The 12,962-nt window shown below is 25.8% G+C and overlaps 1 protein-coding gene across 2 annotated transcripts in view; it reads left to right on the forward strand.

Annotated features, from left to right (window-relative positions):
- The first annotated feature begins 1,892 nt into the window (after positions 1–1,892).
- LOC113372402 overlaps positions 1,893–12,962 on the forward strand; it is a 44,912-nt gene continuing 33,842 nt past the window's right edge. For both annotated transcript variants that reach the window (XM_026612724.1, XM_026612723.1), the window contains exon 1: positions 1,893–1,995. The gene's annotated coding sequence lies outside the window, so the exon portion shown is untranslated. The remainder of the gene's footprint in view (positions 1,996–12,962) is intronic.

Genomic DNA, 12,962 nt, shown 5'->3' on the forward strand with positions numbered 1-12,962 from the left:
GCCAAAATTTAAAAAAAATCTTAGATGTGACAAATTTTTATTACTTGATTTTAATAAAAATTTGATACAATAAATTTAAAACTCTAGTATAATTTACTATTAATTAGATATAATCTTATTGTAAGAATAGATTTTATTACTATAATGATTTGATTTGATTATTGATTATTAAAATTGATATTGTCAGTAAAAAACACGTGGTTAAATGTCAAACATTTGGTGTTTGACAGTTAGAGGTCAGATGACTTTGACAGCTGTCAAAATTTGATAAAAATAATAAAATTTAAAAATAACCGCTGAAAAATATTTTATATAAATATAATTATTATATGATTAATTATTAATATTTTTAATATAACAAAAAACAAACAGTATATAACCAATATACTGTTATACTAATTTTAAATATATTAGAGCTTTAGATAAATTAAGAAACTGTTATCATTTTTTTCTTTTATCAAATAATTTATTTACTTCATTACTTGTGCATGATTTTTATGTATTTCTTTAAATTGATATTATCAATAAAAAACACGTGGATGTTAAATGTCAAAGCTGTGAAAATTTGACAAATTTGATAAAATTTAAAAATAACCGTTAATGAGGCAAAGAGAATTATCAAAAATATATTATATAAATATAGTTATTAATTTTATTTTTTATATATACAGTTTGTAAGATATTTTTAATATAACAAAAACGTCCCAAGTATTAATTTTTGTAAATAATAATAATTCTTTTAGATTTGGTTTTTGCGATTCATAATAATATTGTATAGTTTTATACATTAACTTAAAATATTACTAAGTCATAAGTGATATTTGTATCTTAAAATAAATATAAGGGACATTTGCTGTTTATTTATATCTATTTATTTTTAAATCATAAATATTTTTTTAATTATAATTTCATACTCATTTATATTTATACAACATTTTGTAGATTATATTACTATTTTATTTGAGTTATTCAAATCAAGGTCCTAAATTTGAAACTTACAGAATTGAACATTTTGCCTAATAACTTATTTTGACTTATAACAAATCATCTTGCAGTTTGATTGTATTAGTAAAATATGGTCAAAAAATATAATTAATGTAAACTATATTATAATTAACAAAAGAGGTTTAAGATTTTATTAACTTTCCGTAGGTTAAGTTATTTTAATCGTCCAAAAATTGAAATTGATTTTTTTTGCATTTTTTTACGTTTTGAAGGTGTTTGAATATTTTGGCATTCTTCAGAAAAAATTGATGTGTCTGTGTGTGTATGTATGTATGGATACATTTTTTTATATCACTTATATAACACCTACTTGCACACTTACAATAAATTAGAAAATTTCTGGATTCTCTAGAAATTGTTTACAAATACATTATATGATAAAAGAACGTTGGCCGGGTCAGCTAGTATAAAATAGTAACCATAGAGAAAAAAGGTGTAAAAATTTGAAAAACCATTTTATTGTTTGACATTCTACAATGATTTTTACAAAATTGGAGTTTGTGGTAAAAGTGTGAATATTTAGGGTATCTTTTACCAATTTTTTATATTTTTTTATCAAGATTGCACCCCTGGACCTCCATTTCCATTTTGTTTGCAGCCTCGTACTAGTTTCAAGCACGACACAGTCATATGTTCAGGGCTTGCGTCAAGTCGTGTATTTATGTGTGCGTTGTTTCAGTAGCTTTTGCTATCTTATTTAAATAGTTAAATAAAAATTTTATATTACAATTTGCTTGTTACATTGTTAGCTAAAATTGTTGGAAAACCAAAAATCAAATCTCCACTCGTGAATCGAAATAAACGGATTTTTGTAAAGGATTGTCCTGAGTGTATAAACAAAGACTGAGTACAAAAGTTGTAAAATATTTGTTAAAAACTTTTAAGTGTTTTTTTTTGGAGTTTTATAAATTGAGTTGTATTTTTGTAAAGTACTGCCCGACGATGTGTGGGGCAGTTTTTTAGCATTTGCTAACGGATTTCATATTTTTGGTAAGTCCCAAAATTTATTCATTTAACAATTTCTTTATATAAACTTTTATATAAATTTCTTTCACAACTTTTGTATACCATAGTGTTTTATTTTTATACATTATTAATTTCTGTATCATGTGCGCATGTAAAGGGAATGCGGACAGAAATTTTGACATATGCTAAAATCGATTTTCTTGTTTCTATGCGGAATTGTAAAAGATTTTAGGAAATTTTGTCCCCGCATTGTTGATAAATACAATAATACTCCAAGCGCGTATTACTCTGTTTGTTTTATTAATTAGTTTATATTTATACATATGTTTTTAGACAGAAGAGTTCAAGGACTTTTATACCTGTTTATAATAATTTATTCCTGTATAATTTTATCATTTTTACGTATTTGTTTATATAGAATTTGTTATTAATTCCCACGTGGTGGAAAATGTTAAAAATTTGGTTTGACAGTTGACGGACAGCTGATTTTGACAGCTGTCAAAATTTGATACTGAAAATTTGGTAACGGAAATATAATTATTAATTTATTGCAAAACGTTTTTAATTAAAACAATGACTGTATTAATTAATTTTATAATTTATTTGTATTTGTTTAAATCGATATTGTTAATAAAATTAGAAAATGTTAATAATTGTTAGTAAACGTCAAAAATTTGGTGTTTGACAGTTGACGGTCAGCTGATTTTGACAGCTGTCAAAATTTAATGGATTTGATAAAATTTAAGAAAAACCGTTAATAAGACAATATAATTATTAATTTGATGAAATAAAAATAAAAATATATTTCACAACATAATTATTGTTTTTAAATTTTTTTTGCATATATTTTCAATAACCAGTATATGCAACCCTGAGTTTCCACTAATTTTATTCAAAATTTTAATATGCAAGTGTATATAACTAGTTGTTCTATAATTTAGTAAATTTTATCTAGTTTTTAGTAACGGAAATAAATTAAAATGCATAGAACAAATTTTTTTACTAATTTGAAAAAATCTAGAAAAAACCCCGCGTTCAGGCTAATTTTATGTAAAATTTTATTATGCAAGTATATTCAACTAAATGTACTATATTTAAGTAAATTTTATCTAGTTTTTGGTATATAAATAAAAGTGCATAGAACAAAATGTTTAAGTAATTTGAAAAAATCCAGAAAAATGTCGCCAATCTATATATGGTACTTCCAATCAGAATCTTATATGACCTTGAGTTTCGACTAATTTTATTCAAAATTTCAATATGCAAGTATATTTAACTAGTCGTACTACGTTTTAATAAATTTCATCTAGCTTTTAATAAATAAAAATGGCTAGAAAAAAGTTTTCTAGTAATTTAAAAAAATCTAGAAAAATGTACCGAATTCATGTATTTCCAATCAGAATTTTATATAATCCCTAGTTCCGACGAATTTTATTAAAAATTTTAATATGCAAGTGTATATAACTAGTTGTACTATATTTTAGTAAATTTTATCTAGTTTAGTAATGCATATACACTGAAATATCTAGAACAAAAAAATGTCGCAAATCCATATATTTCCAATCAGAATCTTATATAACCCTGCGTTCCGACTAATTTTATTGAAAATTTCAATATGCAAGTATACATAACAATTTATGTTAAATTCAAGAAAATTTTATCTAGTTTTCAATAAGTTTTCAATAAAGTAAAACGTCTGAAATTATTTCAAAAATTCCAAAAGAATGTCCCAAATCCATGTATTTTCAATCAGCAGTATATACAACATCCGCGTTTCCACTTATTTCATTAAAAATTTTAATATGCAAGTATATACAACTAGTTGTACCATATTTAAGTAAATTTTATCTAGTTTTTACTGATGTAAATAAATTAAAACGCCTAATTTTTTACTTATTTGAAAAAATCCAGGAAAATGTCCCAAATCCATATCAGCAGAATAAACAACATCCGTGTTGCGACTGATTTTATTCAAAATATCAATATGCAGTATATACAACTAGTTTTACTATATTTAAGTAAATTTTATCTAGTTTTTATTGATGCAAATAAATTAAAATACCTAAAACAAAATTTTTTTCTCATTTGAAAAAATCCAGAAAAATCCATTAAAGTATTGAATGTGAACCCAAGAAATAAAACAATAAAGCCACAAAGTGATAAAAGGCGAAAAGCGACAGACTGAATCATTTAATCACAATCAAGAGTGATAAGGAAATAATTCTTATCATTTCTATTATTAAAATGTATTAAATGATATCTTGAAGTTTGGTCGTAAAGAGACACGTGCTATCATAATGTATAAGAATGCAAATATAAAGCTCTGATATAAATAATACATGTACGAAAACAACATATGAAAATCGAGATAGGAATTAATCATATGAGACAAGGATGAGTAATTTAATGAAACGTCATTCTGTCTGGTTTAGAAACTTCTGAGCAACTTGATATTAAGCAGTACTTATACCTGAAATATACATAACAATAGGTGTCTAATTATTCCTGATTTTTCATATCAAATATCATAAATTTATTTACCCATTATTCTATTATAAGTTCGTTGCCCTATTCAAGAGTATTATATAACACAAAGCCAGCTTCAAATATTTACTTTTCAACTATTCTCATTTTTATAAACAATTAATTCTTATCATTCAAACAATGTGAATAATAAATAAAAATAATTCTCTGCTCTATCTGCTGTCAATAGAAGATTGCATGTCAAAACAATACGTATTGTAAAATATATATTGTATATATATATATATATATATATATATATATATATATATATAAATGTGTGTTATAAATAAATAAAAATTAAAAGTACTTCGAACTTTGAATAAGCAAAGTACAGTATTGATAAACGCACAGAAATAGTGTTGCATTTTGATAAATTGTTTTAAATTACTAGTATTGATATTATAAAGATACTTTGTTTGCATTAGTAAAAACTAGATGAAATTTACTGAAATTTATTGCAATTAGTTATATATGCTTGCGTATTGAAATTTTGAATTAAATTAGTCGAAACTCGGAGTTACATATTGTGCTGATTGAAAATATGTGGATTCGGGACATTTTTCTGGATTTTTTGAAATAACCAGATAATTTTTTTCTAGGGACTTTGATATATTTGTATTAGTAAAAACTTACAAAAATCTGGTATAATTAGTTATATATACTTGCATATTGAAATGTTGAATAAAATTTGTCTGAACGCAAATGTTGTATATTCTGCTTATTGAAAATATATGGATTTGGGACATTTTTCTGGATTTTTTTTCTTATAACTCGAAAATTTTGTTCTAGGAACTTTGATATATTTACATTACTGAAAACTAGATAAAATTTACTAAAATGTAGTAGAATTAGTTGAATATACTTGCATATTGAAAGTTTGAATAAAATTTGTCAGAACGCCGGATTGCATAAGGCTGATTGGAAATATTAGGTTGTCAAATATCTCCCTTCCGCTTTTTATATATATATATATATATATATATATATATATATACGTATATATATAAAAGCGGAAGGGAGATATTTGACAACCTAATATATAGATTTGGGACATTTTTCTGGATTTTTTCAAATAACTTGATAAAATTTATTAAATTATAATATATTTTGTTATATATACTTGCATATTGAAATTTTTAATAAAATTAGTCGAAACATGGAGTTATATATTTTCCTAATTGGAAATATATGGATTCGGGACATTTTTCTAGCATTTTTGCAAACAACTAGAAATTTTTTTTCTGTGCAATATAATTTAATTACATCTATTAAATCTAGATGATATTTACTAAAATATACTATTATTAGTTATATATATATACTTGCATATTAAAATTTTGCATAAAATTCACCAGAACGCGGAGTTATGATTTTAATGAAAAATATATGGTCCTAAGGCATTTTTCTAGGCTTTTTCAATAAATAACTGGAATATTTTGTTCTAGACACTTTAATTTAATTACATAACTGACAACTAGATAAAATTGATTAACATATAATATAACTAGTTGAATATACTTGCATATTAAAATTTTAAATAAAATTCATCAGAACGCAAAGGTTGTATATTCTGCTTATTGGAAAAATATATGAATTCGGGACATTTTTCCAGATTTTTTTTCAAATAATTAGCAAATTTTGTTCTAAACACTTTAATTTATTTACTTCACTAAAAACTAAATGAAATTTAGTAAAATATAATACCACTAGTTATATATACTTGCATATTAAAATTTTGAATAAATTTAGTCGAAACTCGAGGTTGCATATTCTACTGCCTAGAAAAATATGGATTCAGGGCGTAAAAATATTTTTAGGAATTTTAGCCGGCAACATTAGGCTCTTTAATATACTTTACTATATATATATATATATATATATATATATATATATATATATATATATATAATCGTGTCTGGTTTTGGCACAAGTCCAGCATTCCGCCGCCCTTGACCTACGTCACGTAAACTTCAAAGCAGCCCCCCCTTAAAGGGATGGGTTAGTCACTGATACAGAAGGGTGCTAGACAAAGTCAGGGTGCTTTTGTGGATCGATATCACCCCCAAATGAGCACCTAGATGCCGCCGATTCTATTAGAACAAACAAACACGTGGCTTAGAGAAAATCCGGGCCTAGAACAAAATTAATAATGATGATAATGGTATCATTTTGGTATTTTTTTTACGAGTATAAATTGAATATTTTGTGATATTTTAAGATGGGATACGATGGTGAATTTATGCTAGTTTTGATTCGTAAACAAACATTTTTAAATAATTTTGATTTGAAAAAGTTATTTTAAAAAAAACTGCAGAAAGTCCAGAAATTTTTATTCACCTAATGTTTATACTATTTGATTTCCCTCGTTGATTTTTAGTTTACATAAAAGTGATTCCTGCGACTTGCCAAAAGGCTCTAGTAATTTTTTTCGACTAATCTATATCAATAGCTATTTGTAGAATTAATGTACGGTCTCTTTCTATTTCGTAAATAATCTCTAAAGGCAAAGATTACACTTTTAATCAGAACATGTTTTCGGTTTAGTACGTCCGAAGCACTCGAAGAGTGCAGATCGAATTTTGTAAAATTAAAATTTAAATAAAAAAATTAATTTATAAAGTTTATATTAATTTTAAATAATATTTAAGACTGTTTAGTAAATTTTAAAAATATTGTGAGAATTTTACAAAATTTTTCCAAGTGCTTTTGAGACAAAATTAATGTGCAAGTGCAGAAAGTGTTGGTTAATTTTTTAAATGTATAAAACATGTTTAAATTTATGTTTATATATTTTTAATATTTAAAAGTATTATAAATGTAGTTATATTTAAATTTTAAATAAATGTTGTTGAATAAAATATTAGTGAAAAAAAATAGTTTGCATAATGCATGTGCATTTAGTGCCTTTTAGTGAAAATTTTGTTTTGTACTATTAATTGAATAAGAGTTTTATTTTATTTTAAATTTAAAATGCATAAAAGTGATTAAATTGTTCCGAAACGAGTATTTTATGTATAAAGAAGAAACTCATTTTGAAAAATCAATTTTAGATGCAAGTTGTATTAAAAATGTATCTTTAACCTAAAAAAACATTAAATTTGTTCAAAAAAATAATTGCTAAATCCCATTCTGTTTGTGATTTAAAAATTTAAACGTTGGTTAACAAATTTTTACAAAAAGATAGCAATTTCTTAAACAAATTCCTATGTGAATAATGGAACTAAATATTAATTGTAATTATTTCTAGTGTTGTGAAATTTTGATTATATTCTTATTGAATATAGTTATATAACAATGTTGATACAAATTCTACTAACGATTGTGTTAAATTTTGAGGTGTTTAAAAGTGATATGAAACGATGGAATTAATAACAAATTTGTTGAATTTAAAGTTGAAACAGTGATAAAAATTATTTGGGGAAAGGATATTTAAGGAATGTTTCGAGGTATTTAGATAAGAATTTTGTATATATATATATATATATATATATATATATATATATATATATATATATATATTAGATTAAGTTACTAAATTTTATTAATTCTATTTAAATTCATCGTCAGTAAAATGTTTTATTATTAATAATTATTGAGCAATATAAATTGTTTATCATCCAGACGTTCAGAGTAACTAAATTAGGTTTATTGAAATTTAGTTATAACAAAATTTTAACCTTTTTTTAACAAAAGCCTGAAATATGATTTATGAATAAACATGTAAAATAATAAGAATATTTAAATTAGATAATAAATGACTAGAATTAAAAATATTGCCTGAATGTAATATATTATTCAAAATAAATCTGGTCATATGTGATTTTTGGTATATATATATATATATATATATATATATATATATATATATATATATATATTCAATAGATAAGTCCTGGATTTTTTCAATATATTGATTGTTTCTTTTCCGAACAGTAAATCCAATAATAAAAAACAATTTGTTTTTTGAAGATGTTTAATAACGACGTTTCGGAACTAGGTACGTTCCATCATCAGGTTTATTCTGTCAAATATAATGTTTTTTAAAAATATTGATTAACTTTAATTAATGATGGTCAATACAGATTAATTAGAAAAAAATGTTTATAAAGGAATGGATTATGTACCGGGGCAAAGAGTAATAAGAACTAACTAAAAAAGGTTTTATATAAAATTGAGAAGCAAAAATTATTTACCTGTAATATATATATATATATATATATATATATATATATATATATATATATATATATATGAAATTAAGAAAACATTTTTTTAAATGTATATTTACATAATGTGTGTGTATGTTTGTGCGTCAGACCTTAATATAATTTTGCTAATTACTTAAACAAACTCGTACAATTTCGAGATTGTAATAATAAATCACATTTCATGGCATTTCGCAAATTTTTTAAAAAAAAATCGCGCCTTCATGTGTTCAATAATTGGGAAAAAATAATATTTAGAAATACTAAAATTACAATTTGCTTTTGTCGTTATAATATTAAAATTTTTACTTTGTTACTTCTATGAGATGTTTTGAAAATTCGTTCTATTATTATCATCCCAAATGCAGAGTGTGCTTATATCGATTAATAAAATATATGAGATATGTTGTTTTGGAATATATTATATTTTTACTATATTAAATTTAATTTTTCGTATTTTGTTATCAGTAAAGGTACTGATTTTCGGTGTAGGCAACGTCAACTTTAGTACGTTGACTCTTGACACTGAGAGTCAAGGTTTCGCGTGCGATCTTTCATTCACAATCGACGATTTCATATTTAAAAACGAATAAAAAATTATTTAATAATTTTATTGATATGATAATTGAATTATATAGTAGCGAATATATGCTCAAATAAAAATGTAAACGAGTTAATAAATTAGTGAATAAGCGAGGATATGAATGAATGCGATGGCTAACTGACTAATGAATGACACGAATGAGACAGATTTAAAAATGAGACGAAAAACAGATTAATGAATGAGACGAATGACTGATTGATGAATGAAGCGATAAAAAAATTAATGAATGAGATGAAAGTCAGACTAATGAATCAGATGAATGATCCGATTGGCAGACAAAAAAATCACGAATCAATTGAAAAATAGAAAGAAATCCTTCAAAATTTGAATTTTATAGTATTTGAAATGTATTTGAATTTGGGATTTGAAAAATGAATGAGGGATCTGGCTAACGAATGATAGATATGACTAATGAACAAGAATTTTGACTAACGAATGCAAATTTTGACTAACGAATTCTCAGAAGTCTAAAAAACGAATGAGGGATCTCAAAAACGAACAATCGAGATGGCAAATGAATGAGGGATTTGACTAACGATAACAGATATGACTTACGAACGAAAATTTTGACTAAAGATTGCAAATTTGGACTAACAAATGAGGACTGAAGAACGAATGAGAAATCTGAAAAACAAAAGAACGAGGTGACAAATGAATGAGGGAACTTATTAACGATTGATAGATATGACTAACGAATGAAAAATATGACTAACGATTGAGAATTTTGACTAACGAATGAGAGGTCTGAAAAATGAATGAGGAATCTCAAATGCGAGATGGCAAATGAATGAGAGAATTTAGTAACGAATGATAGATATGTCTAAAGATTGATAGATATGACTAACGACTAACGAATGATAGTTAAGACTAACGATTGAGAATTTTGACTAATAAATGAGAAGTCTGGAACACGAATGAGGAATCTGACTAAGCGAGATGACTGATAGTTGTGACTAACGAATGATATATATGACTAACGAATGATAGATATGACTTACGAACGAGAATTTTGACTAAAGAATGGGAATTTTGACTAACAAATGGGAATTTTGACTAACGAATGAGAGGTCTAAAAAACGAATGAGGGATCTCGAAAACGAAGGATCGAGATGGCAAATGAATGAGGGATCAGAATAATGAATGATAGATATGACTAACGAATGATAGATATGATTAACGAACAAAAATTTTGATTAACAAATGGGAATTTTGACTAATGAATGGGAGATCTGAAAAACGAATGAGGGATCTCAAAAACGAAGGATCGAGATGGCAAATGAATGAGGAAACTTACTAACGAATGATAGATATGACTTACGAATGAGAATTTTATTTAACGAATGCGAATTTTGATTAAAGAATGTGCATTTTGACTAATGAATGAGAGGTCTGAAAACTGAACGAGGAATTTTAAAAACGAGATGGCAAATGAATGAGGGATTTGACTGATGAATCTATCATCATGACTTACGAAGGACAATTTTGACTAAGGAATGAAAATTTTGACTAACAAATTATATTTTCGACTAACAAATGAGATCTGAAAAACGAATGAGGAGTCTGTAAAACGAGATGACAAATATATGAGGGAGTTTATTAACGAATGATAGATATGACTAACGAATGAAAAATATGACTAACGATTGAGAATTTTGACTAACGAATGAGAGGTCTGAAAAATGAATGAGGAATCTCAAAAACGAGATGGCAAATGAATGAGAGAATTTAGTAACGAATGATAGATATGACTAACGAATGATAGTTAAGACTAACGATTGAGAATTTTGACTAATGAATGAGAAGTCTGGAACACGAATGAGGAATCTGACTAAGCAAGATAACAATTGAATGAGTGATATGACTAATGAATAATAGATTTGACTTACGAATGACAGATCTGACTGACGAATGAAAATTTTGGCTAATGAATGAAAGGCCTGGAAAACCAATGAGGGATCTGAAAAATGAATGAGCGAAATGGCAAATGACTAACGATTGATAGATATGACTAACGAATGGTAAATCTAAATATATCTTACTTACAAATGACTAACGAATAAGATATCTGACTAATGAATGAGGAATCTGACGAAGGATTGAGAATTTTGACTAACGAATGAGACATTTGACTAACGAATAAAATATTTGACTAACAAATAAGATATCTTACCAATGAGAGGTCTGACTAATGAATGAAGATTTGAATAGCAGATGAGAATTTTGACTGACGAACAAGAAGTCCCAAAAACGAATGGTGGGTCCCAAAAACGAATGGTGGGTCCCAAAAACGAATGAGGGGTTACAAAAACGAATGAGGGATCTGAAAAACGAATGAGGGGTTCCAAAAACGAATGAGGGGTCCCAAAAGCGAATGAGGGGTCCCAAAAACGAATGAGGGGTCCCAAAAACGAATGAGGGGTCCCAAAAGCGAATGAGGGGTCCCAAAAGCGAATGAGGGATCCCAAAAGCGAATGAGGGGTCCCAAAAACGAATGAGGGATCTGAAAAACGAATGAGGGGTTCCAAAAACGAATGAGGGGTCCCAAAAACGAATGAGAGGTCTGACTGAAAAATGAACGAGATGACTAATGAATATTATATATGACTAATGAATATATATATATGACTTGCGATTGACACATTTGACAGATTTGACTTTTGAATGAGAAATCGGACTAACGAATGAGAATTCTGAAAAACAGAGACATGATTTATGAATAATAAGTGTGACTTACGTATGAGAAATATGATTAAAAAATTAGTAATCGGTCAAAGTAACTAATGAATGAATGAGGGAGAAATGAATGAATGAATGAATCAATAAACGAATGAGCTGCCATATAAATGAATGAATAAGCAAACAAATTAATGATTGTTCGGACGGATGAATGAGCAAATAAGAAAATGAACTTATAGCGAATAAGTTAGAAATAAGCCAATAGATTTGAAATTATATCATCAATTTAATGAATTAATTACATATTGATAAAATGCAAAAAAAATGAATATTATGAAAATTGAAAGTAAATTAAAATAACTATTTTTACAAATGCATAGAAACATAAATAAACCAATAATTCATACAGAAAAATTGACAATATCAGTCACACCAATAATGAATATGTGAATAATAAATTTATGAGTCATTAGAAAATTGATGAAGCAGTTGCAAAACAAAGTTTCTTAGCAGTATTTAATTAACTAATTAATTAATTTTAATTAAAAATCGAATTTTTGCGATTAAGTTACTACTGACCTGACCCTGCAACAAATAAACCATTATAAGTTATCTTTTATATTAGCACGCACCACTTTTTTTTTTACTTTATTCGAATATATATATATATATATATATATATATATATATATAATTCTATATCTGTGAAATATTTTCAGTTAAATTTAGCATTCGAAGTGTGGTGTGATACATACATCGTCTTCTTACGTCAGAATTTCGTTCTCAATTGGAAAGTATCCATGCACGTAAAATTAAATTATTTAACAACAACGAAAATTAATCATTAGACACCATGAAAATACATTGAAACAATAGCTATATAGAAGTATATTTAAGAGCTGTAATTAAAAAGTAGTTTAATTATTTGAGCGCAAAGATTATCAAAAAGCATTGGACAATACGAAAGAAATCATTATAAA

Source organism: Ctenocephalides felis, unplaced genomic scaffold (assembly GCF_003426905.1).
Source record: "Ctenocephalides felis isolate EL2017-DRISC unplaced genomic scaffold, ASM342690v1 CF-g0.4_SCAFFOLD_01604, whole genome shotgun sequence".
NCBI lineage: Eukaryota > Metazoa > Arthropoda > Insecta > Siphonaptera > Pulicidae > Ctenocephalides > Ctenocephalides felis.